We start from the raw sequence: 25,372 nt of genomic DNA on the forward strand, positions 1-25,372 counted from the left end.
TAAAATTAACTTTTTTTTTTTTTTTTTTGAGACGGAGTCTTGCTCAGTCGCCCAGGCTGGAGTGCAGTGGCAAGATCTCAGCTCACTACAACCTCCACCTCCCAGGTTCAAGCGATTCTCCTGCCTCTACGTCCCCAAGTAGCTGGGATTACAGGTGCCCACCACCACACCCGGCTAACTTTTGTATTTTTAGTAGAGACAGGATTTCATCTTGTTGGCCAGGCTGCTCTCGATCTCCTGGCCTCATGGGATCCACCCACTTCAGCCTCCCAAAGTGCTGTGATTACAGTCGACACAAGGTAACATGGCAGGACGCTGTCTCTACAAAAATAAAAAATACAAAATTACCCGGGCATGGTGGTGTGCACCTGTAGTCCCAAGTACTCAGGAGGCTGAGGCAGGATGATTGCTTGAGCCCAGGGGACCAAGGCTGCAGTGAGCCACAAGGGCACCACTGTACTCCAGCCTGGGTGATAGAGTGAGACCCTGCCTCAGAGCGAAAAAACAAAACAAAACAAAAAGTCTAGCACACACAGTTATGTACAGTACCTAATACTTGATCATGATAATGAACTATTAAATTTATTCTTTCTAAAGTTTTTCTTTTAATAAGTGTCCCTGGTCTGTAGCCTAGAGTTTCCTGATTGCAGATTCATGGTTCACGTCTGAACATGTTCCTCTGTGTGTGCTGTGGTTTTTTTTTTTTTTTTGAAACAGGGTCTCCCTCTGTCACCCAGGCTGGAGTGCAGTGGCGTAATCACAGGTCACTGAAGCCTCTACCTCTTGGGCTCAAGTGATCCTCTCACCTTAGCCTCCCGAGTAGCTGGGACCACAGGCATGCACCACCACACTTGGCTAATTTTTATTTTTATTTTTTGTAGATACAGGGTCTCACTATGTTGCTCAAGCTGGTCTCAAACTCCTGGGCTCAAGCAATTCTTGACCCTGGCCTCCCTAAATGCTGAGATTAGAGGCATGAGTCACCCCACCTGGCCTCCTCTGTCTTCTCTTTCTGCATGTTTGCAGTGGAAACAGGCTCAAGCTCAGGCTGAAGCCCTTTGTCACGACACAAGTAGTGCTGTGTTCTTTCAACAGAAGGCACATGACAACTGCACTCCACTCTTCGCTGATGTTGGCAGCCAATGCCACTTAATGCCTAGATCCATTAATTCACTGAGGGCTGCTAAATGTGATATTCTAATTCATCTCGCTTTCTGATCAAGCCTTTCCTCACGAGGCAAGCAGAGGCAGCAGCAGATGAACAGCTCTGCCAAGATGTCTGATATAAACGGAATATTGTGCTTTCCTCCTATTTCTGGCCTCTGCCTGAAATCAGATAGTCTCCAGGCCTGTGGAATTTGTTTCCAAATGCCTGCTTCTCAAACAAGATTGGCTGGGTTCTGGACATGCATTTTCCCATACGACCCAAAGACATCTGAATGAATTTGATCAAATACACTCCTGGATCCAGGCTGTACACCTCTGGTGGGTGCCACCTATCTGTGATCAATGTCAGCGTATCCGGAAAACTCAGTGCCACACCATATCCCAAGAGTATCTCCCGAGCTGGAGTGTTCTCAGGTGAAACAAAACATGGAAATCCATGCCAGCTTTACAAGTGACAGAATCACCAAAACAGCGCGATGCCTTAGTCAGCATTTCCTGACTTAGAGCCAGGTGCCTACCACAACACCCTTGGGCCACACCTACCCACACGGAGATAGATTTCCCTGCATTCATTCACTTTTTTTTTTTTTTTTTACTTAAACCAGTTTATTTGTTTCAAAACAAACAAACAAACTGGGCTGGTGCAGTGGCACATACCTGTAATCCCAGCATTTTCAGAGGCTGAGGCAAGAGGATTGCTTGAGCCCAGGAGTTTGAGACCAGCCTGGGCAACATAGTGAGACCTGATCTCTACAAATAATTTTTTGTAATTAGCTAGATATGGTGGCATACCCATAGTCCAGGTACTCAAGAAGCTTGATCCCAGGAGATCCAAGCTGCAGTGAGCCATGGGTGACAGAGAGAGACCAGTCTGGGTGACAGAGAAAGGCCTTGTCTCAAAAAAATAATAAACAAGTATAAAATATCATGGGAAAGCCTATGCAGCTATTGGGAGGATAAGAAACCACCAATCAGGGGACCAGGGAGAGAGTGGGGGGGTCAGAAGGCAGGAAAGTTTCCCCAGGGAAGGGGATGACTCCAGTTTTTGTCTTTTTTTCTTTTTTCTTTATTTTTTTAGATAGGGTATTCACTCTGTTTCCTCAAACTCCTGGACTCAAGTGATCCTTCTGCCTTGGTCTCCCAAGTATCTGGAACTACAGGTGCGCACCACCATGCCTAGCTAAGTTTTACAATTCTTTTTTAGAGACAAGGTCTCGCTAAATTGCCCAGGCTGGTCTTGAACTCCTGAGCTCAAGTGGTCCTCCTACCTTGGCCTCCCAAAGTGCTGGGGTTACAGGCATGCACCATCACATCCAGCCCGATTCCAGTTTTTTGTTTTGTTTTGTTTTTTTGAGACAGAGATCTCGCTCTGTCACCCAGGCTGGAGTGCAGTGGCACGATCTCGGCTCACTGCAAGCTCCACCTCCCAGGTTCACGCCATTCTCCAGCCTCAGCCTCCTGAGTAGCTGGGACTACTGGCGCCCGCCACCACACACACCCGGTTTTTTTTTTTTTTTTTGTATTTTTAGTAGCGACAAGGTTTCACCGTGTCAGCCAGGATGGTCTGTATCTCCTGACCTCGTGATCCGGCCACCTCGGCCTCCCAAAGTGCTGGGATTACAGGCGTGAGCCACCGCGCCCGGCCCTGATTCTGGTTTTCAAACCTCCCAGAGAGCTCCCTCTGGTTGGAAGCAGGGCTAATTCAAAAGCAGCCCGTGGCTTCTAGCAGAGTGCATGGGTCCACTTTTTACACTGATTTGTAGCATAGAGAAAGATCCAGAAATATACTCTCAAATAATTTTAAAGAAGAAAACAAAGCTGAATGCCTGGGATATCCACTGCATTGCTGTTTACACTTGAAGCAAAAAACAAAACAAAACAAAACAACACAACACAAAAAAACCTGGAAACCACCTACACGTCAAACCACAGAAAAGCAGTTAGCAAAATCTGAGAACTGGTATATACTGAGTGCTGACCACGTGCCGATTGCTTTGAATAGAGCATAGCAAAATAATTATACCTTTTTATCCTTGCAGCAACCGTGAGAATCAAACCTCCCAGTCTCTGAAAAAAGTCAGATTCAAAGAAGACAGAGGAAAGAAGTCTCTTGAATCAACACGGTGAAACTATTTGACATCCTTATATATGTATATACGAAATTAAACTCAACCTTATCTCATACCATGTACAGGAATTAACTTGGCCAGGCACCGTGGCTCACGCCTATAATCCCAGCACTTTGGGAGGTCGAGGGGGGCAGATCACCTGAGATCAGGTTCACCTGCCTGGCCAACGCGGTAAAACCCCGTCTCTACTAAAAATACAAAATTAGCCGGGCGTGATGGTGCGTGCCTGTAATCCCAGCTGGGGAGGCTGAGGCAGGAGAATTACTTGAACCTGAGAGGCAGAGGTTACAATGAGCTGAGATCACACCATTCCAGCCTGGGCAACAAGAAAATCATCTCAAAAAATAAATAAATAAACAAAAAGAAATTAACTTGACATGGACCATAGACTAAATTGTAAAACCTAAAACTTCTAGGAGAAAATCTTGGTAACTTTTATTTGATTCTTATATATGACACCAAAAGCACAAACCACTTTAAAAATGGGGAAGGATCATCCATGCAAAGCTAGAGGTAAAAAGAAAAAATAAATTTAAAAAATTAAAAATGGGGAACGGGGCCGGGCGCGGTGACTCAAGCCTGTAATCCCAGCACTTTGGGAGGCCGAGGCGGGCGGATCACGAGCTCAGGAGATTGAGACCATCCTGGCTAATACAGTGAAACCCCGTCTCTACTAAAAATACAAAAAATTAGCCTGTAGTCCCAGCTACTCAGGAGGCTGAGGCAGGAGAATGGCATGAACCTGGGAGGCAGAGCTTGCAGTGAGCCAAGATTATTGTGCCACCACACTCCAGCCTGGGAGACAGAGTGAGATCCTGTCTTTAAAAAAAAAAAAAAAAAAAACTGGGGAAGGGGCAATAGGTGCTATTTAGAATCATGTTATATTGTTATATTAGAGTATTAGAGTATTCTTCCTCTTCTTCTTTTTTTTTTTTTTTTTTTTTGAGACAGGGTTTCTCTCTGTTGCCAAGGCTGGAGTGCAGTGGCACAATGAGGCTCACTGCAGCCTCGAACTCCTGGGCTCAAGGCATCCTCCCACACTGCTAGGACTACAGGTGCACTCAATCATGCCCAGGCTGGTCTCAAACTCCTGGTCTCAGCCTACCCAAGTGCTGGGATTATAGGCATGAGCCACCACACTAGGTCAGAGTATTCATTTTTTACAGTTATTATCTATGTCAAGCAATGCAAATCTTCTATTTATGCTAGTGATACAAAGTTTCCTTTTTAAATAAATGTGGTGAAGTTTCTAGTCTGTAAATGAACCGAGGGAAAACATGCGGGTATGAAATACAGACCCTGGGCCCGGCGCAGTGACTCACACCTGTAATCCCAGCACTTTGGGAGGCTGAGGCAGGGGAATCACTTGAGGCCAGGAGTTTGAAACCAGCCTGGTCAATATGGAGAAACCCTGTCTCTACTACAAATACAAAAATTAGCTGGGCAAGGTGGCTCACACCTGTAATCCCAGCTACTCAGGAGGCTGAGGCAAGTGAATTGCTTGAACCTGGGAGGTGAAGGCTGCAGTGAGTTGAGATCGTGCCACTGCACTCCAACCTGGGCAACAGAGCGAGACTCTGTCTCAAAAATAAAAATTAAAAAAAAAAAAAGATACAGACCCTGAAGCTAGACCTTTTGGGTTCAAACTCTGGCTCCACCTTGCCTTGGGCAAGGTGAGGATCCTCTTTTGCCTCAGCCTCCTCATCTGTAAAATGGGCTTGCTATGAGATTCGGACCTCAAAGGGCTATGTAAGGATTTACTGGATTTCCATATACAGAAAACTTAGAACATGAGCTGGCACACAGTACACACTATCTTGGTATTTGCTATTGTTATCATTACTCACTCGTATTACTAATAGTAAAAAAATGGGGTTTGGAAAAACGTAGGCTTTTTCTTTTATTTTTGAATCATTTCCCCTTTTGCTGTTGTTTTTGCATTATCAATAGAGATCTGTGAGCAAAATACTTACTTGATTGTGAAAGAAGGCAAGAAAGAAGCCCAGCGTAGGACCAGTCAATGAAACCCTTGAACACTGGAAACCGCTCCTGCTCAAGGAAGCTGCTGATGTTCTGCTGAAGGACTCCAGCTTCTGACCTCTGACCCTTGACTTAGAGCCAGGTGCCTACCACAACACGCTTGGGCCAGACCTACCCACAAGGAGATAGATTTCCCTGCATTCATTCACTTTTTTTTTTTTTTTTTTTTACTTAAACCAGTTTATTTGTTTCAAAACAAACAAACAAACTGGGCTGGTGCAGTGGCACATACCTGTAATCCCAGCATTTTCAGAGGCTGAGGCAAGAGGATTGCTTGAGCCCAGGAGTTTGAGACCAGCCTGGGCAACATAGTGAGACCTGATCTCTACAAATAATTTTTTGTAATTAGCTAGATATGGTGGCATACCCATAGTCCAGGTACTCAAGAAGCTTGATCCCAGGAGATCCAAGCTGCAGTGAGCCGTGGGTGACAGAGAGAGACCAGTCCGGGTGACAGAGAAAGGCCGTGTCTCAAAAAAATAATAAACAAATATAAAATATCATGGGAAAGCCTATGCAGCTAAGCTATTGGGAGGATAAGAAACCACCAATCAGGGGACCAGGGAGAGAGTGGGGGGGTCAGAAGGCAGGAAAGTTTCCCCAGGGAAGGGGATGACTCCAGTTTTTGTCTTTTTTTCTTTTTTCTTTATTTTTTTAGATAGGGTATTCACTCTGTTTCCTCAAACTCCTGGACTCAAGTGATCCTTCTGCCTTGGTCTCCCAAGTATCTGGAACTACAGGTGCGCACCACCATGCCTAGCTAAGTTTTACAATTCTTTTTTAGAGACAAGGTCTCGCTAAATTGCCCAGGCTGGTCTTGAACTCCTGAGCTCAAGTGGTCCTCCTACCTTGGCCTCCCAAAGTGCTGGGGTTACAGGCATGCACCATCACATCCAGCCCGATTCCAGTTTTTTGTTTTGTTTTGTTTTTTTGAGACAGAGATCTCGCTCTGTCACCCAGGTTGGAGTGCAGTGGCACGATCTCGGCTCACTGCAAGCTCCACCTCCCAGGTTCACGCCATTCTCCAGCCTCAGCCTCCTGAGTAGCTGGGACTACTGGCGCCCGCCACCACACACACCCGGTTTTTTTTTTTTTTTTTTTTTTTGTATTTTTAGTAGCGACGAGGTTTCACCGTGTCAGCCAGGATGGTCTGTATCTCCTGACCTCGTGATCCGGCCACCTCGGCCTCCCAAAGTGCTGGGATTACAGGCGTGAGCCACCGCGCCCGGCCCTGATTCCGGTTTTCAAACCTCCCAGAGAGCTCCCTCTGGTTGGAAGCAGGGCTAATTCAAAAGCAGCCCGTGGCTTCTAGCAGAGTGCATGGGTCCACTTTTTACACTGATTTGTAGCATAGAGAAAGATCCAGAAATATACTCTCAAATAATTTTAAAGAAGAAAACAAAGCTGAATGCCTGGGATATCCACTGCATTGCTGTTTACACTTGAAGCAAAAAACAAAACAAAACAAAACAACACAACACAAAAAAACCTGGAAACCACCTACATGTCAAACCACAGAAAAGCAGTTAGCAAAATCTGAGAACTGGTATATACTGAGTGCTGACCACGTGCCGATTGCTTTGAATAGAGCATAGCAAAATAATTATACCTTTTTATCCTTGCAGCAACCGTGAGAATCAAACCTCCCAGTCTCTGAAAAAAGTCAGATTCAAAGAAGACAGAGGAAAGAAGTCTCTTGAATCAACACGGTAGAAACTATTTGACATCCTTATATATGTATATACGAAATTAAACTCAACCTTATCTCATACCATGTACAGGAATTAACTTGGCCAGGCACCGTGGCTCACGCCTATAATCCCAGCACTTTGGGAGGTCGAGGGGGGCAGATCACCTGAGATCAGGTTCACCTGCCTGGCCAACGCGGTAAAACCCCGTCTCTACTAAAAGTACAAAATTAGCCGGGCGTGATGGTGCGTGCCTGTAATCCCAGCTGGGGAGGCTGAGGCAGGAGAATTACTTGAACCTGAGAGGCAGAGGTTACAATGAGCTGAGATCACACCATTCCAGCCTGGGCAACAAGAAAATCATCTCAAAAAATAAATAAATAAATAAAAAGAAATTAACTTGACATGGACCATAGACTAAATTGTAAAACCTAAAACTTCTAGGAGAAAATCTTGGTAACTTTTATTTGATTCTTATATATGACACCAAAAGCACAAACCACTTTAAAAATGGGGAAGGATCATCCATGCAAAGCTAGAGGTAAAAAGAAAAAATAAATTTAAAAAATTAAAAATGGGGAACGGGGCTGGGCGCGGTGACTCAAGCCTGTAATCCCAGCACTTTGGGAGGCCGAGGCGGGCGGATCACGAGCTCAGGAGATTGAGACCATCCTGGCTAATACAGTGAAACCCCGTCTCTACTAAAAATACAAAAAATTAGCCTGTAGTCCCAGCTACTCAGGAGGCTGAGGCAGGAGAATGGCATGAACCTGGGAGGCAGAGCTTGCAGTGAGCCAAGATTATTGTGCCACCACACTCCAGCCTGGGAGACAGAGTGAGATCCTGTCTTTAAAAAAAAAAAAAAAAAAAAAACTGGGGAAGGGGCAATAGGTGCTATTTAGAATCATGTTATATTGTTATATTAGAGTATTAGAGTATTCTTCCTCTTCTTCTTTTTTTTTTTTTTTTTTTTGAGACAGGGTTTCTCTCTGTTGCCAAGGCTGGAGTGCAGTGGCACAATGAGGCTCACTGCAGCCTCGAACTCCTGGGCTCAAGGCATCCTCCCACACTGCTAGGACTACAGGTGCACTCAATCATGCCCAGGCTGGTCTCAAACTCCTGGTCTCAGCCTACCCAAGTGCTGGGATTATAGGCATGAGCCACCACACTAGGTCAGAGTATTCATTTTTTACAGTTATTATCTATGTCAAGCAATGCAAATCTTCTATTTATGCTAGTGATACAAAGTTTCCTTTTTAAATAAATGTGGTGAAGTTTCTAGTCTGTAAATGAACCGAGGGAAAACATGCGGGTATGAAATACAGACCCTGGGCCCGGCGCAGTGACTCACACCTGTAATCCCAGCACTTTGGGAGGCTGAGGCAGGGGAATCACTTGAGGCCAGGAGTTTGAAACCAGCCTGGTCAATATGGAGAAACCCTGTCTCTACTACAAATACAAAAATTAGCTGGGCAAGGTGGCTCACACCTGTAATCCCAGCTACTCAGGAGGCTGAGGCAAGTGAATTGCTTGAACCTGGGAGGTGAAGGCTGCAGTGAGTTGAGATCGTGCCACTGCACTCCAACCTGGGCAACAGAGCGAGACTCTGTCTCAAAAATAAAAATTAAAAAAAAAAAAAGATACAGACCCTGAAGCTAGACCTTTTGGGTTCAAACTCTGGCTCCACCTTGCCTTGGGCAAGGTGAGGATCCTCTTTTGCCTCAGCCTCCTCATCTGTAAAATGGGCTTGCTATGAGATTCGGACCTCAAAGGGCTATGTAAGGATTTACTGGATTTCCATATACAGAAAACTTAGAACATGAGCTGGCACACAGTACACACTATCTTGGTATTTGCTATTGTTATCATTACTCACTCGTATTACTAATAGTAAAAAAATGGGGTTTGGAAAAACGTAGGCTTTTTCTTTTATTTTTGAATCATTTCCCCTTTTGCTGTTGTTTTTGCATTATCAATAGAGATCTGTGAGCAAAATACTTACTTGATTGTGAAAGAAGGCAAGAAAGAAGCCCAGCGTAGGACCAGTCAATGAAACCCTTGAACACTGGAAACCGCTCCTGCTCAAGGAAGCTGCTGATGTTCTGCTGAAGGACTCCAGTTTCTGACCTCTGACCCTTGACCTCCGAACTCTGACCCTTGACCTCCAACCTCTGACCTGTGACTAGCAAGGGGCCTTAAGAGTAAAAGAACAGACTGTGGAGCACCCACGCTGGTGCTGTGACAGTAGACAAAGGGCCTCCAACAGGCTTTTGTGCTTCCTGAGAGCAGCAGGAGACAAAAGAAAAGAAAACAAAACAAAAAGGAGCGGGGTAGACTGCAGCAACTGGAGGGTGTTTAGCTTGAGAGCTCTGTGATGGAAACCTCTGCAGAGGGGTTATCCCCTCTATGGATCAAAGAAAATATCTGTCGCCAAGAAAATCACTGAGTTCGCAGGATGCATGGTAACTGGGGCCCTCCACATTACCCTTGAGAGTATAAGCTGGGATTGTCATTTTGGAAGACTGGAGATTCTAACAAAGTTAAACACATACCTAGCCTCTGACCCAGCAATCCCACTCCTAGAATTTAACCTAGAAAAATCAAACTCTATGGCCACAAGATGAATGACCAAGAATGCGTACTGCTGCTGTATTCATACTGTGAATCTTAGGCACTTCTAAAACTGAAAATCATCCAAAAATCCACCAACAGAAGACTGAATGTATGAACTATGCCATAATCAGACAGTGGATTATTACTCTGAAATTAAAAGGAACAAACTGCTGATCTGTGCAGCAACATGGATGAATCTCAAAAACATTATTTTGAGCAAAAGCAGCCAGACACAAAAGCGTGCACACTACGTAATTCCAGCTATTTGAATGCAAGAACAGGTCAATAAACTAATCTATGGTGATAGGAATCAGAACTGTGGTTATTCGGGGTGGGTGGTGGTGGTAGGATCTGACTGGAAAGGGGCATTAGGATCTCGACTCACTGCAACCTCTGCCTCCTGGGTTCAAGGAATTCTCCTGCCTCAGCCTCCTGAGTAGCCGGGCTTATAGGCACGTGCCGCCACACCCAGCTAATTTTTGTATTTTTGGTAGAGACAGGGTTTCACCATGTTGGCCAGGCTGGTCTCAAACTCCTGATCTCAGGTGATCCACCCGTCTCGGCCTCCCAAAGTGCTGGAATTACAGGAGTGAGCCACTGTGCCCAGCCTGGAAATGTTCTATCTCTTCTTTGTTAGAGTGGTGGTCACATGGGTACACATAATTGTCAATAAAACATATCTGTACTGGGTTGAACAGTGCCACCTGCCCCCAATTCATATCTTACCTGGAATCTCAGAATATGACCTTGTTTGGAAACAGAGTATTTGCAGACATCATTAGTCAAATGAGAGTGTGGTCATACCAGATTAGTAGGCCCAATCCAATGACTGATGTCCTGATAAGAAGAGAGAGATGGCCGGGCACAGTGGCTCATGCCTATAATCCCAGCGTTTTGGGAGGCCGAGGCAGACAGATATCTTGAAATCAGGAGTTTGAGACTAGCTTGGCCAACATGGTGACACCCCATCTCTACTAAAAATACAAAAATTAGCTGAGCATGGTGATGCACACCTGTAATCCCAGCTACTCAGGAGGCTGAGGCAGGAGAATTGCTTGAACCCAGGCGGCGGATGTTGCAGTGAGCCAAGATCACGCCACTGCACTCCAGCCTGGGCGATGGTGCAAGACTGTGTCTCAAAGACAGAGAGAGAGAGAGAGAGAGAGAGAGAGAGAGAGAGAGAGGGAGAGACAGGGAGAAGACCACATGATGATTGAGAAACCGCAGTGAGGTCCACAGGCCATGCAGCACCAGGAATTGTATGCAGACACCAGAAGCTAGGAAGAAGCAGGAAAAGATCCTCCCCTAGAGCCTTCAGAGAGATCACGGCCTTGCCAGCACCTTGATCTTGGATTTCTAGCCTCCAGATCTATGAGAGAATACATTTCTGTTGCTTTAAGCCACCAAATATGGTACTTTCTTATGGAAGCTCTGGGAAATTACTATACCACCGAACTGAACATTTAAGATTGTGTATTTTGGCCAGGCACAGTGGTTCACGCCTGGAATCCCAGCACTTTGGAAGGCCGAGGTTGGAGGATCGTTTGAGGCCTGAAGTTTGAAACCAGCCTGGGCAACATAGGGAGACCACGTCTCTAGAGAAAAAAAATGTTTTTTTAATTAGCCAGGCATGGTGGTGCTCGCCTGTGGTCCCAGCTACTCAGGAGGCTGAGGCAGGTGGATCACTTTAGCCTGGGAGGTCAAAGCTGTAGTGAGCCATGATCGTGTCACTGCACTCCAGCCTGAGCAATAAAGTGAGACCCTGTTTCAAAAAAAAAAAAAAAATATATATATATATACACACACACACATATATATATATGTATATATATGTGTGTGTGTGTGTGTGTGTGTGTGTGTGTGTGTGTGTATATATATATATATCAGTCTGGGCGCCTGTAACCCCAGCACTTTGGGAAGCTGAGGAGGGCAGATCACTTGAGCTCAGGAGTTTGAGACATGCCGGGCAACATGGTGAAACCCCGTCCCTACTAAAAATTCAAAAATTAGCCAGGCGTGGTGGCATGCACCTGTGGTCCCAGCTACTGAGGAGGCTAAGGTGGGAGGATCACTTGAGCCCAGGAGGTCGAGGTTGTAGTGAGCCATGGTTGTGCCACTGCACCCCAGCATGGGCGACAGAGACCCTGTTTCAAAAAAAAAAAATGTGTCCTGATAAGACACATTTTAAGTAAGAATTTTATTTTAAATAAGTTATACTCCAATTTTAACAATAGAAAATTGCTCTTTGGAAACAGCAAGCTGGCGATGAAGGCTCCAACCTGGCTCATGCTTCATCAAATGAGACAGAACCCCCAAAAGAAAGCCAGCCCAATGCTACTCTGAACTCACCTTGAGAGGCAGTACTTGGCCACTGACCAGCCAGATCCCTCCCATAGCTCTCCCTTCTTGCTCATCTATCACGAAAAAACTGTCCCTTCTGCCCACAGCAAAAATGCCCCCTTCATTCTCTCAAACACAAACACCATGTGGTCTCTGCAGCACTACCCCAGAGACCCACTTTGCAGATGCTCCATTGGAAAGCCACTGCCCCGCTTATAAGAGCGCTCCCTTCCTTGGAGTTTAAGCCCTTAGGACCCCCTGGTCAGGAGCCTAGAGCGTTGGCCCATATCCTCTTCCCATTCATTCACAGATGTGTTCCCCAAAATGCCCACCTGAAGGAATCTTCAGCTCCATTCCTTTGGTTCCTATAGCCTAAACACTTACAAAAGAAGATTTTGTTTTTAACTTCATTATTTTGCTTAATGGTAGAAGCCTAGACCTTGAGAACAGGCCCATCTTTTGTCTAAGCACACCCTGCAGATATCTGCTTGAGGAATAGGTTCAGTGAAGGTCAGAAATGGCCACTGAATGCAGAGACCACCTAGCTCAATCCCTACTGCATGATCTTATCCCCACAGGCTCCTCCACATTCACTGGGTGCTTACCATGTCCCAAGGAATTTTCCAAGCACTAACTAATTGCCTCCCAACAAGGCTGGAGTTGAAAACCATTATCTTCTCTCTCTCTCTTTTTTTTTTTTTTTTTTTTTGAGACAGGGTCTTACTCTGTCACCCAGACTGAAGTGCAGTGGCGCAATCTCCACTCACTGCAGCCTTGACCTCCCCAGGCTCAGGCAATCCTCCCACCTCAGCCTCCTGAGTAGCTGGGATTACAGGCATGCAACAGCACACCCAGCTAATTTTTTGTATTTTTTATATATATATATATAAATTTTTTTTTTTTTTTTTTTGGTAGAGATGGGGTTTTGCCATGGTGCCCAGGCTGGTCTTGAACTCCTGGGCTCAATATTATCATATTCTCTTACTGATGAGGAAATGGAGGACCAGAAGGATGAGGTAACTTGTCTGAGATCATAGAGTAAGCTGCAAAACAGGGACCATCTTAACCACTGGGCTGCTCCACCCAGTGTATACCTGTTTCTAGGGATTAAGTACCACATTCTCCAGTGACCAAGAACATAAAGGTTTTTCTTTGTTACTGGCCCAGACTATTTTAACTTTTTAATTTTTCCACTCTTCTTGAGAAACACCAGGGAAGTGAGTCCCAAGTTTTGTTTTATAACAGCCCAGAGACTCTAAAAGGTCATTGGGACATCCTCCAAAACATGATATAAACAAAGCTGAGTATAACAGGATAAAGATTCTTTGGTTTTGTTTTTAGGGTTTTAATATGTTTTGCTTTGTTTTAAAAGTTAATAAAAACAAGAATAAATTGGAAAAGACTGTAGTTTTTTCTAACTCCGTGGGAAAACCCAGTTTCTATTCTCCCTGACACCAGAAAGGACTTTGAGCTGGGATTCTTGGAAGAGAATCAAACCAATAATTTCTTACTGCAGGAAAGGAGACTTAGGCCTATGAGTACTGGCCCTGTCCATGTCCACAGACCATGTCCACAAGAGTCCACAGTAGCTATTGGCTCAGTCAAAGGAGCTTCTCCAGTTGGGGGCACAAGACACTGAAAAATCAAAGAGACTTTATTCCAAGAGTGCAAGGATGGTTCAATATTAGGAAGCTTCTTAAGATAACATAACACAGTCAGTCTTCTGTGTCCATGGATTTTGCATCTTCAGTTTCAACCTACCACAAATTGAAAATGTAGTTTAGGCTACCATATGATGGGGCAACCCCACTGCCAGGTATATACCCAAAAGAAAGGAAATCAGTATATTGAAGACATATCTGTACTCCCATGTTTATTGCAGCACTATTCACAATAGTCGAGATTTGGAAGCAACCTGAGTGCCCATTAGCAGATGAATATATAAAGAAAATGTGACCCGAGCTTGGTGGCTCACTCCTGTAACCTCAACAGTTTGGGAAACTGAGACCAGAGGATCAGTTGAACCTAGGAGTTTGAGGCCAGCCTGGGCAACATGGCGAAACCCCATCTCTACAAAAAAAAAAAAAAATTAGCCAGATGTGGTAGTGTGCCTGTAGTCCTAGCTACTTGGGAAGCTGAGGTAGGAGGATCAATTGAGCCTGGGAGATTGAGGCTGCAGTGAGCCATGACTGCACTGATCATGCCTGGGTGACAGAGTGAGACCCTATCTCAGAAAAAAAAAAAAAAAGAAGAGGAGGGGGAGAGGAGGGGGGGAGAAGGGAGGGGCCAGGCTCATGGTTCATGCCTGTAATCCCAGCACTTTGGGAGGCTGAGGCTGGCAGATCACCTGAGGTCAGGAATTCGAGACCAGCCTACCCAATGTGGTGAAGCCTCGTCTCAACTAAAAATACAAAAATTGACCAGGCATGGTGCTGCACACCTGTAATCCCAGCTACTTGGGAGGTTGAGGCAGGAGAATCACTCAAACCTGGGAGGCGGATGTTGCACTAAGCTGAGATCACATCACTGTATTCCAGCATGTGCGACAGAGACACTCCATCTCCAAAAAAAATTAAAAAGAAAGAAAGAAGGAAAGAAAATGTAGTATATATACAGAATGGAGTACTATTCAGCCATTAAAAGAATGAGATCCTGTCATTTGTAACCACATGAGTTCATCATTATGTTAAGTGAAATAAGCAGGCACAGAAAGATAAATATTACATGTTCTCACTTGTATGTGGGTACTAAAAATTAAAACAATTAAACTCATGGAGATGAAGAGTAGGACAGTTACCAGAGGCTGGGAAGGGTGGTTGGTGGATGGGAAGAAGTGGAAATTATGGTTGGTGGGTACAAAAACATAGACAGAATGAATAAGACCTAGTATTTGATAGCTATATATACCTACTATGTACCCACAAACATTTCAAATTAAAAAAAAAAAAAATGTAGTGAGGTCTGCAATGATTGCTTTGTACTGAACATGTACAGACATTTTTCTTGTCATTACTCCCCAAACAAGATAGTATAACAACTATTTATATAGTATTTACATTGTATTAGTTATTATAAGTAATTTAGAGATGATTTAAATTACATGGGAGGGTGTGAGTAGGTTATATGCAAATACTATGCTATTTTATATAAGGGACCTGAGCATCCATGGATTTTGGTATCTTTGGGGGTTCTGGAACCAGTTCTGCAAGTATACGAAAGGACAACTATAGTAGGTTCTGGGAGATCTGTAAATGCTAGATAACATTTAACAAAATTCCAACACCTTTTCCTGATAAAAATCAGGAAAAGTAGGAATTGATGGATAATTACCTCAACCTCAGATAAAGGCCAGCATTTTGCATAACTTAGAATCACCAGAAGCATTCCCACTAAAGAAAGAAGCAACACAATTATGCCCACTACCATTATACAGGAGGTAATAGCCAATGCAATTACATCAGCAAACGAAATTAGAGATACAATAGTTTTTTTGTCGCCCAGGCTGGAGTGCAGTGGCTCGATCTTGGCTCACTGCAAACTCCACCTCCCGGGTTCATGCCATTCTTCTGCCTCAGCCTCCCGAGTAGATGGGACAACAGGTGCCTACCACCATGCCCAGCTAATTTTTTGTATTTTTTTTTAGTAGAGACGGGGTTTCACCATGTGAGCCAGGATGGTCTCGATCTCCTGACCTCATGATCCATCCACCTTGGCCTCCCAAAGTGCTGGGATTATAGGTGTGAGCCACCACGCCAGGCTGAGATACAAGAGTTAAAAAGGAGGAGGTGAAGTTATTTCCACTTGTAGATAAGATGATTATAAATCTAGAACATCCAAGAGAATCAACTAAGAAACTACTATAAACAATAGCCAGAGGCCATGTACGGTGGCTCATGCCTATAATCTCAGTGCTTTGGGAGGATCACTTGAGGCCAGGAGTTTGAGACCAGCCTGGGCAACATAGCAAGACCCTGTCTATACATAAAAAACACAAAAGTTAGTTGGACACAATGTTACATGCTTGCTGTCCCAGCTCCTTGGGAGGCTGAGGTGGGAGGATCATTTGAGCCCAGGAGTTCGGAGCTATAGTGAGCTGTGATTGAACCACTGCACTTTAGCCTGGGCAACACAGTGATACCCTGTCTCAAAAACAAACAAACAAAAAGGCCGGGTGTGATGGCTCATGCCTGTAATCCCAGGACTTTGGGAGGCCAAGGCGGGTGGATCAATTAAGGTCAGGAGTTCAAGGCCAGCTTGGTCAACATGGTGAGACCCCATCTCTACTAAAAATACAAAAGTTAGACAGGCATGGTGGCAGGTGCCTGTAATCCCAGCTACTTGGGAGGCTGAGGTAGGAAAATCGCTTGAACCTGAGAGCCGGAGGTTGCAGTGAGCCAAGATCATACCATTGCACTCCAGCCTGGGCAACAGAGCGAGACTCCATCTCAAAAAATAAATAAATAAATACAAACAAAACAAACAAACGCACACACTAGCCAGTTAGAAAAGAGACCACTTATATAACAACAAAAATGTAAAATACCTAGAAATAAACTTACCAAGAAATGTGCAAGATATATACTAAAAAACTGTAAACAATGCTAAAGGACACAGAAGAGTTAAACAAATGGAAAAAGATATACTGTGTTCTTGGATGTGAAGATTTAACACCATAAGTAGGTCCAGTTCTCTGAAGTTAGTGTACAAATTTAAAGCAATCCCAATGCATTTCACAAGACAGTATATTTAAATGGCTAATAAACATATAATAAGATGCTCAAACACAATTAATTACCACTACACACACACCAGAGTAAATAAAATTAAAAAGACCAAAAAATCCAAGTGTTGCAAGGATGTGGAATAACTGGAATTCTCAGACGTTTCTGGAAGGCGGGTAAATTGTCACACATCTACTTGGAAAACAGTTTGGCAGTATTTTCTGAAATTCAACATGTGTGTATCCCACAGCTTAGCAATTTCTTTCATAAGTTAGTACCCAACAGAAATGTGTATACATGGGCACCAAAAGTCATGTGTTACAATGTTCATGGCATGTGGATAAATAAACCACACAAATAAAATGTTGAGCAAAAGAAACCAGACACAAAAGAATACATGTATTTGAAGTTTTTTTAAAAACACAGCAAAACCAATCTATGACGAGAAGTAAGGGCCGGACACAGTGGCTCACACCTGCTATCCCAGCACTTTGGGATCTGAAGTAAGCAGACTGCTTGAGCCCAGGAGTTCAAGACTAGTTTGGACAACATAGTGAGATCCCATCTCTACAAAAGAATAAAAAATTAGCCAGGCATAGTGGCTTGTGCCTGTAGTCCCAGCTACTTGGGAGGATTGCTTGAGTCCGGGAGGCAGAGGCTGCAGTGAGCCTAGATACTAGCACCACTGAGCTGTAGCCTGGGCAACAGAAAGAAACCCTGTCTCAAAGAAAGACAAAGAAAAAGAAGAGGGGATGGGAGGAGGAGGGGAGAGGAGGGGGAGGGGAGGGAAGGGATGCATCTTTGGAGGGAGGGTGGGATAGTGACTGTTTAGGGATCTGAGTTGGGGGTTTCTACACGCTGGTAATAGTTGCAAGGGTGTGTTCACTTTGTGATAGCTCATCGAGCTGTATACTTCCAATTCATTTACTTTTCTGTATGTGCGTTATACTTCAGCTTTCCTCTGTGTTTGTGGAATTAGATATTAGATTTAAAGTTCAAATGGAAAAAAATGAGCAAGAATAGCCTGAAAGAGCTCAAAATATAAGGGGAACGTCCTTTTCATATATTAAAATATATTTTTTAGGGCCAGGCTTAGTGGCTCAGGCCTGTAATCCCAGCACTTTGAGAGGCTGAGGTGGAAGGATCCCTTGAGTCCAGGAGTTCAAGACCAGCCTGGGCAACATAGGGAGACCCTGTCTCTATAAGAAATATATATTTTTTAAAATATTATCAACCTCAATAAACAAAACAGTGGGAACTTGAATGAACATGAATAGAAAGAGAAACTAATGGAAAAGAGTAGCAAGTTCTGAAACAGACTCAAATACATATAGAGAAAAGAGCTCACAATAAATAGCTTATGATAAAATAGCTTCTCAATTTGCTGAAAATGTCATCTGGAAGAAAAAATAAGATTGGATCTACTCCTCAGAGCACACATCAGGATAAATTCCAAAAGGATCAAAAACTGAATATAAAATAATAGAAGAAAACATGGGACACATCGTGTTTTTGGCTGGGTGTGGTGGCTCCCACCTGGAATTCCAGCCCTTTGGGAGGCTGAGGCAGGCAGATCACCTGAGGTCGGGAGTTCAAAACCAGCCTGATCAACATGGTGAAACCCTATCTGTACTAAAAATACAAAACTAGCTGGGCATGGTGGCACATGCCTGTAATCCCAGCTACTTGGGAGGCTGAGGCAGGAGAATCACTTGAACCTGGGAGGCAGAGGTTGCAGTGAGCTGGGATTGCGCCATTGCATTCCAGCCTGGATGACAAGAACAAAACTCCATCTCAAAAAAAAAAACCACACACACACACACACATCATGTTTTCTTAAAGCAGGAAGGTTTTGGTACCTATGATTAAACATTCAGAAACCATAAAAGAAAAGACTTTGGGAGGCCGAGACGGGCGGATCACGAGGTCAGGAGATCGAGACCATCCTGGCTAACATGGTGAAACCCCGTCTCTACTAAAATATACAAAAAACTAGCCGGGCGAGGTGGCGGGCGCCTGTAGTCCCAGCTACTCGGGAGGCTGAGGCAGGAGAATGGCGTGAACCCGGGAGGCGGAGCTTGCAGTGAGCTGAGATCCGGCCACTGCACTCCAGCCTGGGCGGCAGAGCCAGACTCCGTCTCAAAAAAAAAAAAAAAAAAAAAAAGAAAAGACTGATAAATTTGACTCCATAGAAATAAAACCTTGTATATACTAAACCCAAGAAATCAACAAAATAAAAGAGAAACACTAAACTGAATGCAATTTATATCAAAGGCACAAAAGACTAATCTCACTAATATGTAAACAGCTCGTAGAAATCAAAAAGCCAACAATTTAATTTTTAAAATAAGCAAACAAGATGAGTAAGACAGTCATAGAAAAATAAATAGGCCTTAAACATATTATACATTTAAAACTTTTCATAACAAATTTAAATTAAGACTACATTGAGTTCCTGTTTTTCACCTATCAGATTGGTAAAAATCCAAAGATATAAATCAAATTTAATATGTTGGCAATGATGTGGGGAAACTAATTTTTCATCCAAAGCTGATGGAAATATAAATTGGCATTAACCTTATGGAGTAGAAATTGGCAATATCTCTCAAATTACAAATGCAGATACTTAGCAATACCGTTTCTGGGAATTTATCCTGCATATATAGTATGCACCTGCAACAGGCCACATGTATGAGATTCATCATCTCCTCAGTGTCTGTGATAGCAGATGGTATAACCTGCATGTTCACCACACAATAGTATAGCATGATAGATTCAGTAAAACAAGCAAGACACTGAACGGTGTGTATTCTGTGTTGGAATCTCTGTTCAGCAGAGGTGGCAAAGCTTTTATCTATAAGTATCTGTGGAAGGGGTTTGGTGGGGGGGATTTTTTTTTTTTTTTTTTTTTTTTTTTTGAGACGGAGTCTCACGCTGTTGCCCAGGCTGGAGTGCAGTGGCGCAATCTCGGCTCACTGCAAGCTCCGCCTCCCGGGTTCCCGCCATTCTCCTGCCTCAGCCTCCTGAGTAGCTGGGACTACAGGCGCCCGCCACCGCGCCCGGCTAATTTTTTTTTGTATTTTTAGTAGAGACGGGGTTACACTGTGGTCTCGATCTCCTGACCTTGTGATCCACCCGCCTCGGCCTCCCAAAGTGCTGGGATTACAGGCTTGAGCCACCGCGCCCGGCCGGGGATTTTTTTATTGAGACAGGATCTCAATCTGTCACCTAGGCTGGAGTGCAGTGGTGCCATCTCAGCTTGCCGCAACCTCCACTTCCTGGGCTCAAGCGATCCTCCACCTCAGTCTTCCGAGTAACTGAGACCACGGGTGTGCACCACCACAATCAGCTATTTTTTTGTATTTTTGGTAGAGATGGGGTTTCACTGCATTGCCCAGGCTGGCCTGGAACTCCTAAGCTCAAGTGATTTGCCCACCTCAGACTCCCAAAGTGCTGGGATTACAGGCATGAGCCACTGCGCCCAGCCCTTTCATCTATCTGTATCTCTATCTATATATTTGTATATGCTTGCATTTGCATAAAGTGAATATATTAGAATAATTCACACTAAAGCGTGAAATATTGGCAACTCAGACACCTTTCAGAGACAGTGTATCTTTATTTTATTTAATTAATTTATTTTATTTTATGTATTTATTTATTTATTTATTTGTTGAGATGGAGTCTCGCTCTGTCACCAGGCTGGAGCTCAGTGGCACGATCTCGGCTCACCGCAACCTCCGCCTCCTGGGTTCAAGCAATTCTCCTGCCTCAGCCTCCTGAGTAGCTGGGACTACAGGTGAGCGCCACTACGCCCAGGTAATTTTTGTACTTTTAATAGAGACAGGGTTTCACCATGTTAGCCAGATGGTCTCCATCTCCTGACCTCATGATCCACCCGCCTCAGCCTCCCAAAGTGCTGGGATTAAAGGTGTGAGCCACCGCGCTCAGTCTGTGTATCTTTAAAAGAAGATGTTTGTTAACCCAAATAAGTCTAGAATTCAATGGACTTTCTGTCAGGGTAGTAAAATAAGTTGCAAAAATGCATACACTGTAAGTCCAGAGATTTGGGGGGCCACAGGAGAGCCATAGATCAGGAGATTTCTCAGTTTTCCTGAGGATCAGCTCTAATTAGATTAGACCCAATAAAATAAAAACAGTTACCTGGTGAGGCCGGTTATGGGACAGGAGTGGGAAGAAAACTCTTTGCTATAGTTCTATTTCACATGATGTTGAAACCATATGAATTTATTTTCTAATCAAAATACTAAGCAGTAAAACAGAGGAGTTGCAGTTCATCAGCTCCTGAGCCTTGGGCAAGACCTACAAGATCTATGCCAGCTCCTGTTCCAACAGAGCCTCTGTCATTTATAATCAAGGAACAAATATTTACAAGAAGTTTTATCACCTGTAATAGCTCACTGACACTTGCCAGAAATGTTTTATGTGAATACTGCTATTGCAAGACATTGTGAGACAGAAAGAGTGTAGGCAATTCACATAACCTCCCTTAAAACCCACTTATCTCTTAGGCAGAGCAAAGATAAGGACAGACAACATCACAAAGTTGCTGTGAAATGCAAGTGTGTGCACATTTCTGAAAGCAGCACAAAAACAAAACAGGTTCCGAGTTCAGCAGCTGCACCACAGCTACACTTCAGCTACCGTCACTGTTGAGTCTGAGCTGCCATGCTTCTCAAACCTCAGTGGGCTTAAGAACCACCTGGAGAGGCTGTTAAAAACACAGGCTCCAGGCCCCTCCCTCAGAGATACAATTCAGTAGGTCAGGGGGCCCATGAATTTGCATTTCCAGCATGCTTTGTCTCTCAGATGACACTGACGGGGCTGGTGCAAGGAGCACATTGGAGGAGTCTGCTCCAGAGAAGGGTTCCTCAAACTGTGCCATGCAGACACATTACCTGAAATCTTGTTAAAATATAGACTCACTCAGAAGGTCTGGGGTAGTGCCTGGGATACTGCACTTCTTCTTCTTCTTTTTTTTTTTTTTTTGAGACAGGGTTTTACTCCGTTGCCCAGGCTGGAGTGCAGGGGCATGATCACAGCTCACAACAGCCTCAGCCTCAGACTCCTGGGTCCAAGCAATCCTCCCACCTCAATCTCCCGAGTAGCTGGGACTACAGGTGTGCACCACCATGCCTGGATAATTTTTTTTTTTTAGACGGTGTCTTGCTCAGTTGCCCAGGCTGGAGTGCAGTGGCATGATCTCGGCTCACTGCAAGCTCTGCCTCCCAGGTTCACACCATTCTCCTGTCTCAGCCTCCTGAGTAGCTGGGATTACAGGCGCCCACCACCACTCCTGGCTAATTTTTAAAAATATTTTTAGTAGAGACAGGGTTTCACCATGTTAGCCAGGATAGTCTCGATCTCCTGACCTCGTAATCCACCCGCCTTGGCCTCCCAAAGTGCTGGGATTACAGGCGTGAGCCACTGAACCCGGAAGATTATTTTTGTTTTTATTTTTAGGAGACAAAATCTCATTGTATTGCCTAGGTGGGTTTCAAACTCCTGGCCTCAAGCAATCCTCCTGCCTCAGCCTCCCAGAGCACTGGGATTACAGGGGTGAGCCACCGTGCTTGGCTGGACCCTTCCCTCCCTCCCTCCCTCCCTTCCTCCCTTCCTCCCTTCCTTCCTTCCTTCCTTCCACAGAGTCTCACTCTGTCGCCCAGGCTAGAGTACAGTGGCGTGACCTCGGCTCACTGCAACCTCCACCTCCCAGGTTCAAGCAATTCTCCTGCCTCAGCCTCCCGAGTAGCTGGGACTGCAGGTGCACGCCACCATGCCTGGCTAATTTTTGTATTTTTAGTAGAGATAGGGTTTCACTGTGTTGGCCAGGCTGGTTTCAAACTGCTTACCTCTGGTGATCCACCCGCCTCGGCCTCCCAAAGTGTAGGGATTACAGGTGTGAGCCACCACGCTTGGCTGGACTCTGCATTTCTAACAAGCTCCCAGGTGCTGCAGATACCACTGGTCTGCAGACCACGCTTTGAGTCCCAAGGTTCCGGAATAGCCAACTCCAGTTGTTTCACAGATGAGGAAACTGTGCCTTGCAAAAGGTAAGTGACTTGCCCAAGGGCACTTGCACAGTAAGGGCAGAGACAGGGTGAGGCCCCATCCAGTGTGGCCGCCATGCCTCGGGAATACCACCCCACCCCGGACCCCATGTCCTCAGGTCTATGCTACAAGCCTGCCTGAGCCAAGAAGGGATGCCAGCCCTTCAGAACGGGGCATGGAAATTTACTAAATCATGCACAGTCGTTCACTCTCCAGAGAAATAAACTGCTTATCAGGGAGATTACTTCAAACCACCAGCCTCTGCAAAAATACACTTTTTTTTTTTTTTTTTTTTTTTTTTTTTTTTTTTTTGAGACGGAGTCTCACGCTGTTGCCCAGGCTGGAGTGCAGTGGCGCGATCTCGGCTCACTGCAAGCTCCGCCTCCCGGGTTCCCGCCATTCTCCTGCCTCAGCCTCCTGAGTAGCTGGGACTACAGGCGCCCGCCACCGCGCCCGGCTAGTTTTTTGTATTTTTAGTAGAGACGGGGTTTCACTGTGGTCTCGATCTCCTGACCTTGTGATCCGCCCGCCTCGGCCTCCCAAAGTGCTGGGATTACAGGCTTGAGCCACCGCGCCCGGCCTAAAAATACACTTTTGACAACATTATTTTTTCAACTGCATCACCTTCACTTCCAGTGACACACTTTTGACCGGCCGTGCTGTGGGAACCTGAAGAAGACGACACGCATTTCTCAACAGATGTGGTCTGAGGCCGGGCGCGGTGGCTCAGGCCTGTAATCCCAGCACTTTGGGAGGCCAAGGCAGGCAGATCATTCGAGGTCAGGAGTTTGAGACCAGCCTGGCCAACATGGTGAAACCCCCGCCTCTACTAAAAATACAAAAATGTGCTTGGCGTGGTAGTCCCAGCTACTTGGGAGGCTGAGGCAGGAGAATTGCTTGAACCCGGGAGGCAGAGGTTGCAGTGAGTTGAGATTGCACCACTGGACTCCACCCTGGGCAACAGAGCAAGACTCTGTCTCAAAATAAACCAAAAATATATGTTCTAATTGCAGGGAGAAGCAGAAATAAGGGTGGGGAAGCTGATCTTGGGGAAGCTGAGGAACCCTTCTGAGCCCCAGAGGTCCCAGATTTACACAGTGTGCGTTTTTCCAACTCACTTTATACCTGTCAAAAAGTCCATTCAGTTAGAGATTGATGTGGGTTAACAAGCACTTTCTTTTCAGGATGCATTGCTTCTGGGAGGGTTCTGAGCTGACAATCTTTCACACTTTAGTGTGAATCATTCTAATACAGAGGGAAAAGGAGTGGAATTCAGGACACTAAAGTCTCTGGAGTAATTACAGCAGAGTGGGCCTTACCTGAGATCCAGAGCTTCATCTGGGAGCACAGCCTTGGATGAACCACAGCTGGGGCCTCGGCCTCTGCACCGTATTGACCATTCACGGGCAGATCCCCCTAGCCCCCAGCCCCCAGTGCCTTCAGGCTGTGAGTAGTTTGTAGACCTGGCTCCGCCACTAACTTGCTATGTGACTTGAGGAAATCACACAGCTTTAGTGACTCTTAAAGCTAGAAGGAAATACCTCCAGGGGTCACATGGTTCCATGATCCCAGAACCCAATTTCTAGACTACAGAACACATAGCCCCTGTCGGCCTGTCCAAGGCTCTCTCTCCCGGAAGCAGAGCCTGAGACAGGCTTTCAGCTTCACACGATTAATGAAGGGAGGGAAGCTCAAGAGAGAAGGCTATCTTTTATTTTTAAACAGGGTCTCCCTATATTGCCCAGGCTAGAGTGCAGTGGTGCAATCATGGCTCATTGCATTCTTGACCTCCTGGGCTCAAGCAATCCTCCAATCTCAAGCAATCCTCCTGCTCCTCCCAAAGTGCTGGGACCACAGGTGTGAGTCACCACATCCAGCTATTTATTGATTTATTTAAGACAGAGTCTTGCTCTGTCACCCAGGCTGGAGTGCAGTGGTGTGATCTAGGCTCACTGCAAGCTCTGCCTCCTGGATTCAAGCGATTCTCCTGTCTCAGCCTCTGGAGTAGCTGGGATTACAGATACCTGCCACCACGCCCAGCTAATTTTTGTATTTTTAGTAGAAACAGGGTTTCACCATGTTGGCCAGGCTGGTAACTTTTTTAAATTCTGTGTAGATATGGGGTCTTACCATGTTGCCCCAAGCTAGTCTCAAACCCGTGAGCTTAAGCGATCCACCTGCCTCAGCCTCCCAAAGAGCTAGGATTACAGGTGTGAGCCACTACACCCAGCCTGAAGGCTATTTTTAAATAGCACCACAGTGTTGTTCCATTTGAGGCAAAGAGGTCAGGCTTTTGCACCCCTAATTCAGCCAGTGGCCCCCCTGCAGGTGTAGAGTGGTATAAAATCCCAGGTATCTCCAGCAAGGTGGCCAGGAGAAGGACACAAATCTGCCATACCTGGCAGCCCTTCCCCATTTACAGCAACTAGGAAGTGGGTACAAGAGTGAGTTCAGGCAATCTGGGGGCACCAACCCTTCCTTCCAGTTTCAAGAGGCTCTCACGTGTGTTTCAAAATATGAAGTCGCCAAGTCCAGGAGTTCGAGACCAGCCTGGGCAACATGGAGAAACCCATCTCTACTAAAAGCAGAAAAATTAGCCAGG

At 45.2% G+C, this 25,372-nt stretch overlaps 1 protein-coding gene across 2 annotated transcripts in view; it reads right to left on the reverse strand.

The window, feature by feature from the left end:
* IL34 (interleukin 34) overlaps nucleotides 1-25,372 on the reverse strand; it is a 77,583-nt gene that overhangs the window by 23,896 nt on the left and 28,315 nt on the right. The gene's annotated exons all lie outside the window — the stretch shown is intronic.

Source organism: Macaca fascicularis, chromosome 20 (genome assembly GCF_037993035.2).
Source record: "Macaca fascicularis isolate 582-1 chromosome 20, T2T-MFA8v1.1".
NCBI classification, from domain to species: Eukaryota; Metazoa; Chordata; class Mammalia; order Primates; family Cercopithecidae; genus Macaca; species Macaca fascicularis.